General features: G+C 42.4%; 1 pseudogene; it reads left to right on the top strand.

The window, feature by feature from the left end:
* LOC128589703 (heat shock protein HSP 90-beta-like) overlaps window positions 1-12,053 on the top strand; it is a 35,077-nt pseudogene extending 23,024 nt beyond the window's left edge.
* The last annotated feature ends 4,712 nt before the right edge of the window (window positions 12,054-16,765 follow it).

The raw sequence follows: 16,765 nt of genomic DNA, 5'->3' as shown, positions 1-16,765 counted from the left end.
TTCAGCCGGAGACGCCATCTTCCAGGAATTCACCAAAATGACAAGCACAAAGGGAAAGAGGAGAGGCACCTGATACATGGTCTCTAGGCCTTTTAGAAAACATGGAGTTGTTCCTTGGGCCACATATATGCGAATCTACAAGAAAGGTGATATTGTAGACATCAAGGGAATGGGTACTGTTCAAAAAGGCATGCCACACAAATGTTACCATGGCAAAACTGGAAGAGTCTACAATGTTACCCAGCATGCTGTTGGCATTGTTGTAAACAAACAAGTTAAGGGCAAGATCCTTGCCAAGAGGATTAACGTTTGTGTTGAGCATATTAAGCACTCTAAGAGCCGAGATAGCTTCCTGAAACGTGTGAGGGAAAATGATCAGAAAAAGAAGGAAGCCAAAGAAAAAGGTACCTGGGTTCAGCTGAAGTGCCAGTCTGCGCCACCCAGAGAAGCCCACTTTGTGAGAACTAATGGAAAGGAGCCTGAGCTCCTGGAACTCATTCCCTATGAATTCATGGCAAAATAAGCATATAGCATAGCACACAGGAGCACCAGTGGACCCATGTTTTTAGGTACAAGAATCTATTTATTCCCCATGAGCTCATGGCATAATAGGTGTACAGCATAGCACACAGGATAACAATAGCCCCTGTAACAGTGATACAAGATGCTGGAACCTATTTCCCATGAATTTAAAAGTCAATCAACACTTTGTCACATTCAACGGCAAGGTGCCTCCCTGAGCTACTGGAACCTCTTCCCTATGAATTCATGGCATGGTAGATAAAACTAATAGCGTAAAAATGTTTCTTGTTCATTCACTGAAAGTGTGATTCCCCCCCCCCCCAAAGAAGTATTAAAGCAAATTTTAATGTGTCCTAAAAAAAAAGAAAGAAAAATATTTTTTCTTATTTATGTACAATACATTAAGATTTTATCCTTCTCTGCCATATTCATACTTTGGATATACTCATAAACATAATTTATAAGCATAAGGTATGAAGCACCATAGAAGCACATACAAAGAATAATTGGATTTTTAAAAAGACACAAAAGCAGGTTCAGCGCCTATAGCTCAGGTGGATAGGGCACCAGCCACATACACCAGAGCTGGTAGGTTCGAATCCAGCCCTGGCCAAAAAATAGCTGGGCATTGTGGCAGGCACCTGTAATCCCAGCTACTTGGGAGGTTGAAGCAAGAGAATCACTTGGGTCCAAGAGTTAGAGGTTGCTGCAAGGTGTGATGCCATGGCACTCTACCCAGTGCGACAGCTTGAGACTTTGTCTCAAAAAATAAAATAAAATAAAATAAATGAAAAGACACAAAAGAAAATATTTATCTGACACTTCTAAGAATCATCTTGAATGTATGAATATATTTGTTTTATATGAACTCCTTACACTATAGCTCTTGCAAGCCAGACAACTATATTGAGCATGAAATTTCAAGTATACTTTTGTGAAACTCTTAAACGTTTAGGAACTCAACACTAAAATCCAATTTGGGAGGGGTTTCTTTGTTTTTTGAGACAAGAGTCTCACTCTGTCCCTGTGGGTAGAGTATCATGGTGTCACAGTTTATAGCAACCCCAAACTCTTGGGTGCAAGAGTTTATCCTGCCTCAGCCTCCCAACTTGCTAGGACTACAGGAGCACACTACCATGCCCGGCTATTTTTAGTAGAGATGGGGCTCTCGATCTTTCTCAGGCTAGTTGGAACTCCTGAGCACAAGCAATCCACCCACCTCCGCCTCCTAGAGTGCTAAGATTACAGGCTTGAGCCTCCCCACCCAGCTCTAAAATTCAATTTTAACTTAAGCATCACATTTGATTAGGTGAGTTGCTGAGTAGAAGTGATAAAAAAGTTTTGGTTCATCATCCTACTTTTATTTTATTTTTTATTTTTATTTATTTGTTTATTTTTTGAGACAAAGTCTCACTTTGTCACCCTCAGTAGAGTGAGTGTCATGGCATCACAGCTCACAGCAACCTCAAACTCTTGGGCTCAAGTGATTCTCTTGCCTCAGCCTCCCAAGTAGCTGGGACTACAAGTGCCCACCACAATGCCCAGCTATTTTTTAGAGATGAGGTCTTGTCTGGCTCAGGCTGGTCTCCATCTGTAAGCTCAGGCAATCCGCCTGCCTCGGCTGCCCAAGTGCTGGGATTCCAGGTATGTGCCACCACGCCTGGCCCATCATCCTACTTTTAGACAGTGTCAGTCTATTCGTCCCAAAGGCCTTAGATATTATTTTCTTCTTAAATTTCTCAGTTATGATGATTTCACCCATGGTAACCATTCCAGTATTTAGAATTCTTTTTTCGTTTTGAGACAGAGTCTCAAGCTGTCACCCTGGGTAGAGTGCTGTGTCACAGCGCACAGCAACCTCCAACTCTTGGGCTTATGATCCTCTTGCTGCGGCCTCCCGAGTAGCTGGGACTACAGGCACCTGCCACAACACCCAGTTATTTTTTGTTGTTGTTGTCATAGTCATTTAGCAGGTTTCAAACCTGCCAGCCTCGGTGTATGTGGCCGGCGCCCTACCCACTGAGCTATGTGCACCGCCCTTTTCTTTTCTGTCTTTCCTTCTTTCTTTCTTTTTTTTTTTTTTTGAAACAGAGTCTCAAGCTGTCACCCTGGCTCCTATCATCCTCCAACTCTTAGGCTCAAGCAATCCTCAGTTTTTCTATTTTTAGTAGAGATGAGGGTCTTGCTTTTGCTCAGGTTGGTCTCGAACTTGTGAGTTCAAGCAATCCAACTGCCTCGGCCTCCCAGAGTGCTGGATTATAGGAGTGAATCACCACACCTGGGCCAGAATTCTTTTTTTGTCAGGAACCCCTTCTCTAGAGTAAACCAAGAAGAAACAGTAAAGGAGAACTAAAAGGGCTCCGAAAAATTCATTTCTGCTTTTGAAAAAGCAGAAATTCTCTTAGGTAATTTCACTGTGCCAAGTCAATTAAGAGAGACTTGGCTTGCATATGAAGATCAGAGTCTTTAGGATTTCACCTCGAGAACATCGCTTTCCTCACTGAATGCTGACGTAGGCTCTCAGATGCTCCCAAGCTGAGCGGTCACCCCAAAAAGCTCTCTGGGAAAGAATCCTGAAGAAAGCTTGCTTCAAGTGTCTCCCTGGGCGAAGCTTAGGCTGCCTCTTTTGGTCTCCCCTAGCCTCACTGCCTCATAACCATAAAAAACAAGAGACAGCACTCTGAGGCTATACAACTTTAATGCCATCTCTGCCTGTTACTGCCCCCAGGCCTGTCCTAAGCTTTCACCTTTCCTCTCTGCAGCCCACCTTCCATTGCCACCTAACCTACATTTACCAACCTCTAGAATTGGGACTCTTTCTAAAAGATCCTGTTCTGTAACCAGACAAACCAACCCCTAGCAAACTCAGTTATTGTTCATTCTCTTATTATGTCACCTCTCTTTTCTATTTGCATTTTTTGCATTTTTAAAAATTTATTTTTTCTGTTTCCCTGTTACATTCAATTCTATTTGCATTTTAAAGAAACTTCCTTGAGATAAAATCTTATAAAAGCAACTAAGCATCTCTGTAAGCCAGAGGGGAAGATCATTTTTGGCCAGAAAGGTGGCTCTCATTAATATTTGACTCACAGCAATGAAAAACTGAGGCATGTTTGAGAAAAGATGTTGTCTGTGGAAAATGCTAGTGTGCTGTCTATGCTAAGAAGAGCTACCTGGTCAACTGAGTCTGCATTTTATTCATTTTTAACTTCACATTTAGTGTTTAATTCCTATTAGTTAGCTAACTAATTGGTACTTAATATGTTAAAGAAAGTAAAGTTAGTTGTATTTTCTCAGTGCCAATAAACATCGATGCTGAAAATGTGGCAAAGGAAACAGATGGCCCTCCAAAGACCCATCAGATCCCTGCATCTGTAGCCATGCCTGGTTTCCTGAATCCAAATGCTTTATCGTTTGATGTAATTGATGACTTACATCATGAACACAATAGAAATGCCAGATTGATTCCTTCTGGAAGAAAAATCTAGGACATTCTCTCTCACATTCATGTTACCTGTTCATTATAATTCAGGATAATCAAATTAGAGCAGTGATTTGCAACTGGGGTGCTGCAAAAATTTTTAAAGATCATTAATTAAATGATTTTCAAAAGAAGTTCAAAGCAAAGTAAGTATATTCTTTTTTTTTTTTTAGAGACAGAGTCTCACTTTGTCGCCCTTAGGTTGAGTGCTGTGGCGTCACAGCTCACAGCAACCTCCAGCTCTTGGGCTTAGGCGATTCTCTTGCCTCAGCTTCCCAAGTAGCTGGGACTACAGGTACCCACCACAATGCCTGGCTATTCTTTTGTTGCAGTTTGGCCAGGGCTATGTTTGAACCCCCCACCCTCAGTATATGGGGCCAGTGCCCTACTCACTGAGTCACAGGTGCCACCCAGTATATTCTTATTTTTTTACTTTTTTTTTTTTTTTGAGACAGAGTTGCCCTGGGTAGAGTGCTGTAGCATCACAGCTCATAGCAATTCAAATTTCAAACTCTTGGGCTTGAGCAATTCTCTTGCCTCAGCCTCCCAAGTAGCTGGGACCACTGAAGTGCACCACTACACCTGGCTACTTTTTCTATTTTTAGTACAGACAGGGTCTCACTCTTGCTCAGGTGGGTCTTGAACTCCTGAGCTCAAGCAATCCACCCATTTTGGCCTCTCAGAATGCTGGAATTATCAGCTTGAGCCACCCCGCCTGGTCTTACTCTTTTTTTTGATCCACAGAATTTAAATGTGCTACGGAAGTTTATAGGTTCGAGTGTGCTTTAAGATAAAAAACCTTTTTTATCTTAAAACCTTAAAAACTGGATCTGTATACCATGGAATACTATTCAGCTATTATAAAAAATGAAGACTTGGCGGCGCCTGTGGCTCAGTTGGTAAGATGCCCGCCCCATATACCGAAGGTGGCGGGTTCAAACCCGGCCCCGGCTGAACTGCAACCAAAAAATAGCTGGGCGTTGTGGCGGGCGCCTGTAGTCCCAGCTACTTGGGAGGCTGAGGCAAGAGAATCGCTTAAGCCCAGGAGTTGGAGGTTGCTGTGAGCTGTGTGATGCCATGGCACTCTACCGAGGGCCATAAAGTGAGACTCTGTATGAGAGTCTCATAAAAAAAAAAAATGAAGACTTTACATCCTTCGTATTAACCTGGATGGACGTGGAAGACATTATTCTTTGTAAAGCATCACAAGAATGGAGAAGCATGAATCCTATGTACTCAATTTTGATATGAGGACAATTAATGACAATTAAGGTTATGGGGGGGGAGGAAAAGCAGAAAGAGGGACGGAGGGAGGGGGGTAGAGCCTTGGTGTGTGTCACACTTTATGGGGGCAAGACGTGATTGCAAGAGGGACTTTACCTAACAATTGCAATCAGTGTAACCTGGCTTATTGTACCCTCAATGAATCCCCAACAATTAAAAAAAAAAAAAAAAAACTAGATCTAAGGCTTCTGAGCTGTGGATCCATAGAGTATTTGAGTTCTACCCCAGATTCACCAGTAAAAAACAAAAAAACCAGGGCAAAACACTTGATATTTCTTTCTAAAAAATTTAATTAATTTTTTAAACATGAGGTCTTGCTCTGTTGCCCAAGCTGCAGTGCAGAGGCAGGATCATAGCTCGCTGCAACCTTGAACTCCTGTACATAAGTGATCCTACCGCCTCAGTTTCCCAAGCAGCTGGGATTATAAGTGGGCTACTGTACCTGGCCCACTTGATATTTCTTAATGCAGATTCTGAATCATCAGCCCTAGGGTGGAGCTTGATATCTGCATTTGTAACAAACTTGTTCAATGATGAAGCTGGTTCTCAGATCACACCTGGAGCAGCAGTCCAGGAGCATGTAACTCACATAGATGTAACAGCACTTATACTTACTTTACAGGTAAGAAAATGTTTGTAAAGTAAAAAAACATGTAAATAGTAAGCTTTATTACTGAAGATACTAGTACTTCACTTTTGACACAAACAATGTGAAAATCCAACTTTGCACAATATATCAAATAAGAAATAATTTATGCTTTTTGATGATTATTTCTTTTTTTGTTTTTTTGTTTTTTTAGAGACAGAGTCTCACTTTGTCACCCTCGGTAGAGTGCCATGGCGTCACAGCTCATAGCAACCTCCAGCTCTTGGGTTTAGGTGATTCTCTTGCCTCAGCCTCCCAAATAGCTGGGACTACAGGCACCCACCACAACACCCGGCTATTTTTTTGTTGTTGTTGCAGTTTTTGCAGTTTGGCTGGGGCTGGGTTTGAACCCGCCACCCTCCGTATATGGGGCTGGTGCCCTACTCACTGAGCCACTGGTGCCGCCCAATGATTATTTGCTTTATAAGAGTATTAAGATGGTAGTTCTTCAATTATTGAGATCCTCCAATGGAGTTAAGGTGATTCAGTGCTTAAAAATTACATTTCATACATGATTTCTCACACACAAAAATATTACATAAAGTTCTATATGCCAGTAATTTACTATAAACTTAACTGGTATCTGCAGTCAGATTCTATTTAATACCTAGATAATCATTCAATTTCTGTCTATCTGAACTAACATCTTAACTGAACTCAATTCAGAGAATTAGTTTGACTGATTTACCCCACTGAGTGGATGAGTGGCAACTGTAGCACTTTGTGTAAGAAAGAACACAAACTTATGATTAGACCGAAAGAATTAACACTACCCAGTGAATTGTACTACAGTAGAAATAATGAAGTCTATTATTTAGGAAAAGATTATAGTAACTCAGAATGGCAATATTTTTTGTTCATTTGCAAAATTTCTTTATATCATTTTCCTGTAACTAGCCACGCCAGAATTTATTTAGAAATATTCAAAATAAATAGTGCTAAGTTGATCAACCATATGGGAAGCCAGAATCTTCAGATTGATGAAGACTGAACATGTGTGTGTGTGTGTGTTAATGAAAACTGGTTTTTGCCAACCACTATAGTTCTTACGAATTTATGTTGAGCTAATGAATCTAAGAATAGAAGCAGTACATATATTATTTAGGACTGGTGAGCAGTGAAACTGGAATAAAACTACAATTCTGAAGACCAGAATTGGCATAAAGCTTTACCTAAAAATTGTATTAAATACCATCCTTTAGCGGCGGAAAAACAAAACTAAAGAGAAAAAAAAAAAAAGCACAGTTCTTATTGCATTATTATGTATTGAAAAAAAGGGATGATTCCCACTAGCTGCAATTCAAAAAAGAAAAATATGCAGTATGGGTGGGCACAGTGGCTCACACCTGTAATCCTAGCATTCTGGGAGGCTAAGGTGGAGGATCACTTGAGCTCAGGGGTTCAAGACCAGTCTGAGCAAGAGCAAGACACTGTCTCACCAAAAATAGAAAAATTAACTGAACGTTGTGGCATGTGCCTATAGTCCCAGCTACATGCGAGGCTGAGGCAGGAGGATCACTTGAGCCCAGAAGTTTGAAGTTGCCGTGAGCTAGGCTGATGCCAAGACACTCTAGCCTGGGCAACAGAGTGAGACTCTGTCTCAGAAAAAAACAAATAAATAAAAGAAAGAAAGAAAAAATAAATAAAGAAAAGAAAAGAAAAGAAAAATATACCGTGTACATTTTTGCTGCCCTAATTGACCTGAATACCAATAGCCTGGTATTTTTACCCTATTACCCTCCCAGTAAATAATTGAGCAGTTGGAAACATTTTGTGAAACATGGTCTCTTCTCTTTCTGATGTTAATTATTCCTTGTTTATATGAATGTGGCATTGACTATTAAGATTTCTGTCAGATTCTATCTTTATACTTATATGTTTACAGGCACACAGCAAGAATTAGGAAATATGCTATATTCTTGCTTAAATTGTTGAGTAGTAAAACCAGGAACAAAGAGAGAAGTCAAAGATTAGATGACAATATAAGGGCTTAGAATTCAATTCAGGGAGATTACCGTATTTTGCTGTGTATAATCTGCACTCATGTTTTTAGCCCAAACTTTTAGGAAAAAAATCTTTTGTTTCAATTTTTGAAAGGAGGGCAGAAGTGGCCCCCAAGCGGGCCTCCTTCTCTCTCAAAAGGCCCAAGGTGCAGAGCCTGCAACTGCTGAGAAGCTGGGCCTGAGCCCAGGCAGCAGGTGAGAGTGGTCTGGATGACCTGAGCACCTGACCTCTGGCAACTGTCCTCTCCCAGCCCACTCTCATCCCCACATCCTCTCATTTCCTATTTCCACCCATGTCCATCAGTGGGAACATTGCCACAGCTGTCATACTAAGAACCCCAGTGAGTTTATTTCCTGGAAAGCGGGTGTGAGGGGACAGGGCTAGCCTTGCCTGCACTGGGCTTCTGTTCTGACAGTGGATCCCCACCCTTTCTTGGTTGTATAGCCAGCCTCATTCTGAGCCCCCCTCCCCCAACACTGGGCTGAGGAGGACATCCCAGTGAAGTACTCTGCATTTCCATTTCCATTTAGTGACTAGAGGGTGACCTCCTTGAGCCATCCAAACATTGGACAGTCAATAATGTCAAAATGAATGACACCAGCGTTTCCCAAACTTGCAAATCCTATAAGTCACCCAAGGGATTGGTTAAAATGAGACTCCTGAACCATACCCAAATACAATGAATCAACTCTCCAGGAGAAATACCTGGGTATCTGCTCTGTTAACGAGTATCCCATGGCTCTTCCTCCTGGCAAGGTTGGGAAATTATGCAAACTCAAAACCTTGGGGATTTGGGCAAGTCAGAGGCTCAAAATTATAAATTATGGGCTCAGGTACACCTGAGCTTTTGTGCTTCACTGCCAGGTACCTTTGCAGACAGAAACTCCATTGGGACTGAGGCCCAAATTCACAACAGCAGGCTATAATAGAACCACGTCTCAGAACCCAGGTCTCCCAGACCCCAGCTCAGAGGTTTTTTTCTCCTCAGCATGGTATCCTGGGGCCTCAGAACAGGGCCAGCTGTGCAAGAGATGAGGCACCCTGGAGAGGGCAGGGATCTACTTTCGGGCAGGCAGGGCTAGCCCTGGCCTCTCATATCAGCTTCCAGGAAAATAAGCCTGCTGGGGTTCTCCGAAGGGCAGCCCTGGCCATCTTCACACTGATGGACATGAGTGGGATAGGAAATGAGAGGCTTGTGGGGAAGAGGGCGGGCTGGGAGAGAATAGTTAGGGGAGGTTGAGGGCTCAGTTTTTCTGGACTACTCTCACCTGCCATGTGGGCTCACTCCCAGCTTCTACACAGAGGCCGGCTTGGTGCCTCATGCCTCTCAGGAGAGAAAGAGGCACCACTGAGCAGCTATCTCTGCCCTCCTTTGGCTGTTGTCCCCACGCTAACCTATCATGTTTCCTCTAGTGGCATGCCCACTTCCAAGATGGCAGCAGCAGTGTCCAGCACGATTGGCCAGGTGGGCTGAAGGCTCCTGTAGCTGCAATGCCTGCCCAGTGAGGGGACAGCCAGGGAGAGGGAAAGCATGGAGAAGGCACAATTACCACATTCCAGGGGATTATTTTGCATATGGGTACTGTTATAGCATTCCAGAGTCACACTTTTAATACATAAGCATAAATAAAAGAATTAAAAACATAGATTATATAGATACAGAATTAGTACTACCCACATATAATGAACATCCTTATTTTTTCCTCAAAAATTTGGGCAATAAAAGTGTGCAATATACACAGTGAAATACGGTATTAACTGCTTTTGAAAGTATTTATAAGACTATTGGCCATACCTCTTGAGTCACCCGCACATAGCAGCCTGTGAGTCAGACAGTCCTGACCCACCCTGGTCTCTAGTACTTGCAGCCCTTTTCTTTCAAGATACCCAAGGAAGTGCACCATGGAGCCATGGAGAGGAAGAGGTGGAGACTTTTGCCTTCCAGGCAGAAATTACTCAACTCATGTGTTTCATCATCAATATTCCAACAAGGACATTTTCCTTTGAGAGTTGATCTCTAATGCTTCTGATGCTTTAGACAAGATTCATTATGAGAGCCTGACAGACCCTTCCAAGTTGGACAGCAGTAAAGACTTGAAAATTGACATCATCCCCAACCCTCAGGAAGGTACTCTGACTTTGGTGAACATAGATATTGACATGACCACAGCTAATCTCATAAATAATTTGGGAACCATTGCCGAGTCTTGTACTAAAGCATTTATGGGGCTTCTTCAGGCTGGTGCAAACATCTCCAGGATTGGGCAGTTTGGTGTTGGGTTTTATTCTGCCTACCTGGTAGCAGATAAAATAGTTGTGATCACAAAGGGTAACAATGATGAACAGTATAATCTTCTGCTGATGGTTCCTTCACTGTATGTGCTGACCATGGTTAGCCCATTGGCAGGGGCACCAAAGCCACCCTCCGCCTTAAAGAAGACCAGACAGAGCACTTAGAGGGCAGGCAGGTCAAATAAGTAGTGAAGAAGCACTCAAAGTTCATAGGCTGTTGGGATCCTCACCTTTCATTTGAAGAAGGAACAGGAGAAGGAAATCAGTGATGATGAAGCAGAGGAAGAGAAAAGTGAGAAAGAAGAGGAAGAAAAAGATGATGAAGAAAAGCCCAAGATTGTAGAGGTGGGCTCAGATGAGGAGGATGACAGCAGTAAGGATAAGAAAAAGAAAACCACTAGGATTAAGGAGAAATACACTGATCAGGAAGAACTAAACAAGAGCAAGCTCATTTGCACCAGAAACCATGATGATGCCACCCAGGAGTATGGAGAATTCTACAAGAGCCTCACTAATGACTGGGAAGACCACTTGGCAGTCAAGCACTTCTTTATGAAGGTCAATTGACATTCAGGGTATTGCTCTGCATCCCTCATCAGACTCCCTTCCATCTGAGAACAAGAAGAAAAAGAACAACTTCAACCTCTATGTCCATCATGTGTTCATCATGAGTAGCAGTGATGAGTTGATACCAGAGTATCTCTACTTTATTCATGGTATGGTTGACTCTGAGGATCTGCCCCTAAACATCTCCTGAGAAATACTTCAGCAAAATAAAATCTTGAAAATCATTTGTAAAAACATTGTTAAAAAATGCTTTGAGCTCTTCTTTGAGTTGGCAGAAGACAAGGACAACTACAAGAAATTTTATGAGGCATTATCTAAAAATCTAAGGCTTCGAATACATGAGGACTCCACTAACTAGTGGCACCTGGAGCTGTTGTACTACCATACCTTCTCATCTGGAGATGAGATGACTTCTCTGTCAGAGTATGTCTCTCAGATGAAGGAAATACAGAAGTTCATCTATTACATGACTGATGAGAGCAAAGAGCAGGTAGCCAATTCTACTTTTGTGGAGTGAGTGTGGAAGGGGGACCTTGAGGTGGCATATATGACTGAGCCCATCGATGGGAAGAGCCTGGTCTTATTTGCCAAGGAGGCCTGGAGCTACATGAGGATGTGGAGGAGAAGAAGATGGAGAAGAGCAAGGCAAAGTTTGAGAACCTCTGCAAGCTCATGAAAGAAATCTCAGATAAGAATGTTGAGAAGGTGACAATTTCCAGTAGCCTGTGTTTTCACCCTGCTGTACAGTGGCCAAAATACCTATAGCTTGACAGCCAATATGAAGAGGATCATGAAAACCCAGGCACTTCAGGGCAGCTCTACAATGGGCTACATAGATGGACTACGTCATGGCCAAAAAATATCTGGAGATAAACTTCAACCACCCCATTGTGAAGACAACGTAGCAGAGGCTGAGGTGGACAAAAGCAACAGTCTGTCAAGGACCTGGTGGTGCTGCTGTTTGAAAATGCAAGGCTCTTCTCTGGCTTCTCCCTTGAGGACCCCCAGACCCACTCCAACAACATCAACCTCACGATCAAGCTAGGCCTGGGCATTGATGAAGATGAAGGGACAGTAAAGGAACCCAGTGCTGCTGTTCCTGATGAGATCCAAACCCTTGAGAGTAACATGTATGCGTCCTGCATGGAAGAATCAGGTCAGGAGTTTATACTTGAAAACTTTTCTCTTCTGTACAGAGTCCCCATGGTTCCCACAGCAGCCTTGAGTGGCCCTATCCCACTTGGCTTCCTATGCTGATGTCCAGTTTTTTCTTTTCTTTCCTTGGGTCTAGGCAGGAAAAAAAGTTCCTCTGTCCCTAGGGCAAGGGCTGGGTAGGTGGGCTTCATGCCCTGGGGCCTGACCGGGGGTGTGTGTGAGGGGGTGGCAGGTGAGGGGGTGGACACAGGAACCATGGCTGATCTTTTTAAAATATTCCAATTTTGTTTGTTTGTTTTTGAGACAGAATCTCACTTTGTCACCCTCAATAGAGTGCCATGGCATCATAGCTCATGGCAACCTCAAACTCTTGGGCTCAAGTGATTCTCTTGCCTCACCCTCCCAAGTAGCTGGGACTACAGGCGCCCACCACAACCGGCTACTTTTTTTTAGAGACGAGGTCTTGCTCTGGCTCAGGCTGGTCTCAAACCTGTAAACTCAGGCAATTCACCCACCTCAGCCTCCCAGAGTGCTGGAATTACAGGCATGAGCCACCTCACCTGTCCCTAAAATATTCCAATTTAATAGAAAATATTAGAGTAATATTTAAGCCCTGCTTCTTTTCCCTTCCTTATTTGACCAAGGGAAGGTAGTGAATGGTATTTTTTTTGTTTATTTTGCTCTTTAATAAAAGTAGGTAGAAGAAGATGCAGTTTTATACCAAAAAAAGTTAAAAAGTAGGGGTTGTGCCTGTGGCTCAGTGGGTATATGAGTGGCACCGGCCCCGTATACTGAGGGTGGCGGGTTCGAACCCAGCCCCAGCCAAACTGCAACAACAACAAAAAATAGCCAGGTGTTATGGTGGGCGCCTGTAGTCCCAGCTACTGGGGAGACTGAGGCAAGAGAATCACCTAAGCCCAGGAGCTGGAGGTTGCTGTGAGCTGTGTGACGCCACGGCACTCTACTGAGGGCAATAAAGTGAGACTCTGTCTCTATAAAAAAAAAAGAAAAAAAGGTTAAAAAGTAGTGGCCATAACTATACTTGAACCATATTTGAATTGATATTAAAACAATTTGATGTACATAAATGTTCATAGCAGCCCCACTCACCAATATCTGAAAGATAAAAATGGCCAAATGTCTATCAATGGATGGATGAATGGATAAATTGTAGATAGACATATCATGGAATATTGTTCAGCCATAAAAAGGAAAAAATTGCTATTATTACTACAACATGGATGAATCTCAAAAACATGAAAGTGAAAGAAAAGAGACAACAAAGATCATATATTGTCTGCGTCCATCTGTATGAAATATCCAGAATAGGTAAGTCCGCAGAGCCAGAAAGCATATTGGTGTTTAGCAGGGAAGGAGGGGAGAATGGGAACTGAGCAGGTTTGGGATTTCCTGCTACAGCTAGGAAAATGCAGTGATTTCACAACATTGTGAATGTACCAAAAGCACTGACTTGTTCACTTTTAAATGTGACTTTTACATCAATCAAACTAATAATTTGGGCTGGGTGCCAGCCACATACACCAAGGGTGGCGGGTTCGAACCCAACCTGGGCCAGCTAGACAACAATGACATCTCCAACAGAAAAACAGCCGGGCATTGTGGCACATGCCTGTAGTCCCAGCTACTTGGGAGGCTGAGGCAAGAGAATTGCTTGAGCCCAAGAGTTTGAAGTTGCTGTGAGCTGTGATGCCATTGCACTCTACCGAGGGTGATATAGTGAGATTCTGTCTCTCAAAAAAAAAAAAAAGTAATAATTTGAGAATGAACCGAAGTAAGCGTAACTAATTAATACCCTATGCCTGGTTAGCACAGGATCAGGAGGAGAGCAGGTATCCAACAAGCATTTCTTGAGTTATGAATGAATAATATGACCTGAGTTCTCTTGCTACGTGGTCTCTTTTCAGAAAAGCATCTTTCAGATTTTTGGATTATCCTCCTTCTTCTAGAAAGAGTGGAACCAGAAAGGAGTATTAAAATCATAGAATTTAGGGGCGGCGCCTATGGCTCAGTGAGCAGGGCGCTGGCCCCATATGCCGAGGGTGGCGGGTTCAAACCCAGCCCCGGCCAAACTGCAACAAAAAAATAGCCGGGCGTTGTGACGGGCGCCTGTAGTCCCAGCTGCTCGGGAGGCTGAGGCAGGAAAATCGCGGAAGCCCAGGAGTTGGAGGTTGCTGTGAGCTGTGTGACGCCACAGCACTCTACCGAGGGCAATAAAGTGAAACTCTGTCTCTACAAAAAAAAAAAATCATAGAATTTAGAACAGAAAGACATGCTATATAACAAGTAACCTACTCTTTTATTTTACAGATGAGAAAGCTGAAACCTACAGACGCAAAAGGCCTTAATTAGATAACACAGACAGTCTCATTCATAGACAAAAATTCTGAGGCTCCAGATTTCTAGCACTCTTTTTGCTTTTCTTCACTGCTTCGACCATAATCCGGAGTCCTTAGGAAGGGTGGGGCTTGGTGGAAGAGGAAAGAGTTGGCCAGACAAGGATCAATGTCTGTGATGAAGTTAGTTTACTCTTGCAGATTAGGACTCAGGCCATATTTGGGGTGTGGAGGGAACACAGTCATAATAAGAGGAGGAAAAACAAAGTGGGTGGTAAATAAATTATCAAAAGTATAAAATGTAAATATCCCAACCATGGCTGAAATTGTATTTGCTTCTCCCAAGAAGCAAATATCTAGAATTGTAACTCTTTTTTAATAAGTGAGGTTATTTAGCTTTAAAGGAGAAACATGGAGGCAGGTCTCATTTAAAGCCAAGTGAAACAAACACACATATTCCTTATATAAATTTATTAAATTATTTGAAAAATTAATACAACTTTAAGATAAAGGTCTATTTCAGAAGTCATTTGGCTAACAATAGTGCTTATAGTTTCACACTCTGTAGTAACACGGTTTGCTAGAAGTGACTTTTTTTTTGGCCAGGGCTGGGTTTGAACCTGCCACCTCCAGCATATGGAGCCAGTGCCCTACTCCTTTGAGCCACAGGTGCTGCCCTGGAAGTGAGCTTTTTTTTAGTGTCCCACAAAGATATTACTTTAGAATTTCAATTTTAAAAAATCCATCATAAGATGGTTGTATGTAGTGGCTAATGCTTATAATACCAGAACTGTTGGAGGCCAAAGAGGGAGGATCACTTGAAGCCAGGAGTTCAAAATCAGCCTGAACGACTAGTGAGACCCTGCCTCTACAAAAAATTAAAAAATTAGCCAGGTGTAGTGGCACACACCTATAGTCCCAGCTACTTGGGAGGCTGAGGCAGAAGGATCACTTGAGCCCAGGAGTTTGAGGTTGTAGTGAGTTATAATCATGCCACTGCACGCTAACCCAGGTGACAGTGGAAGACCCTGTCTGAAAAATAAATAAATAAATATCATAAAGAGATTTTTTTACAGATAGTTTGGTGGCAAGAGATCATAAGTTATGGTTTAAAAGAATACTAAAGGATTTTTTCTTCTTTTTTAATGGAAGGGAGGGAGGGAAGGAGAGAGGGAGGAAGAAAGGAAGGAAAGGAAAGGAAGAAAGGAAGAAAGAACCCAGCTTTTGAATTGCGTGTGTGTGTGTGCGTGTGTGTGTGTGTGTGTGTGTGTGTGTCTATGTGTGTTTATGTTTTTAAGTTCAGGGCTGATGGAAATGCGCCAAGGACTGTAATACTAAGAACTGGATTACAGCCAAGTGCCTTTGGTTTTGGAGAAGGCAAGTATGAGCCAGAGAATGCTCTCAGTATTGGAGGGAGGTTATTTGAAGCTGAGGGGGTCAGCATATTTGATGCCCAAGAGCAGAAAGAAACAATAGTTCTCTGATAATCAGACTAGTAACCCCAGCATGGGAGCCCATCATCTTTGTTTCTTAGAGACAGAAGTGCCTCCTGGCCATGGCTTAATCTTTCAAGGACTTCAACTTTCAAGAATCATGCTATCTTTGTCAGTGTGCTTTATGCAGACCCTTCATGTTTACTTAGCAGAATCCTTCTTCCATAAACAGACATTATAGAAGGTGAAATTCTGGGACTTGATCGTTGTTCAAGATAGCTTGTAAACCATGGAGGCCAAAACGCTGCAGAATCACTAAGATGAATGTTCCTTTCTCATCGCTATACTAATGTATCTTTAAATCTCTTTTTTGTTCTCCCTTTCTGTTTTGATGTCTTTATTTCTCCTTTTTATATACTGCCAATTGATTCTATTTTCTACTTCCTCGAACCCTTCTTTCCTTGCCATTCTCACAATTAGAATACTTTCGTGGGCCAATCTTTTTAAGTGTACATACAATATTTCTTGTCCTGGCCTTTTCTTTTCTTTCTTTCTTCTTCTTCTTTTTTTTTTTTTAATACTGCACCATTTTATTTTATTTATTATTTCTTTTTTTTATCTGGGGCCAGGTTTGAACCCGCCACCTCTGGTATATGGGGCCAGGGCCCTACTCCTTGAGCCACAGGCACCGCCCTGTCCTGGCATTTTCTAACCTTAAACATCAAAATCAAAGCTAAAGCCTTACTTTCAGAATTCTTTGATTGTTTTGATCCCCTACACACTCTAGAACAGATTTGAACTTTTCCTATGGTGCTTTCTTTTCTTTTCTTCTATTTTTCTATTCTATTTCATTTGTAGTGCTGTCTCAGTGACCTTGTTTATTGACCTGTCCCTCTAACATCCTTTCTTTTTCATTGAGAAAAATTCAACAATATTTGCTATTAAATGTGGCTCAGTGAGTAGGGCGCCGGCCCCATATGCCGAGGGTGGCGGGTTCAAACCCAGCCCCGGCCAAACTGCAACAGAA

Source organism: Nycticebus coucang, chromosome 7 (assembly GCF_027406575.1).
Source record: "Nycticebus coucang isolate mNycCou1 chromosome 7, mNycCou1.pri, whole genome shotgun sequence".
Lineage (NCBI taxonomy): Eukaryota > Metazoa > Chordata > Mammalia > Primates > Lorisidae > Nycticebus > Nycticebus coucang.
Note: the sequence above shows the minus strand (reverse complement) of the source record. Positions and strands in the feature narration are given on the sequence as shown.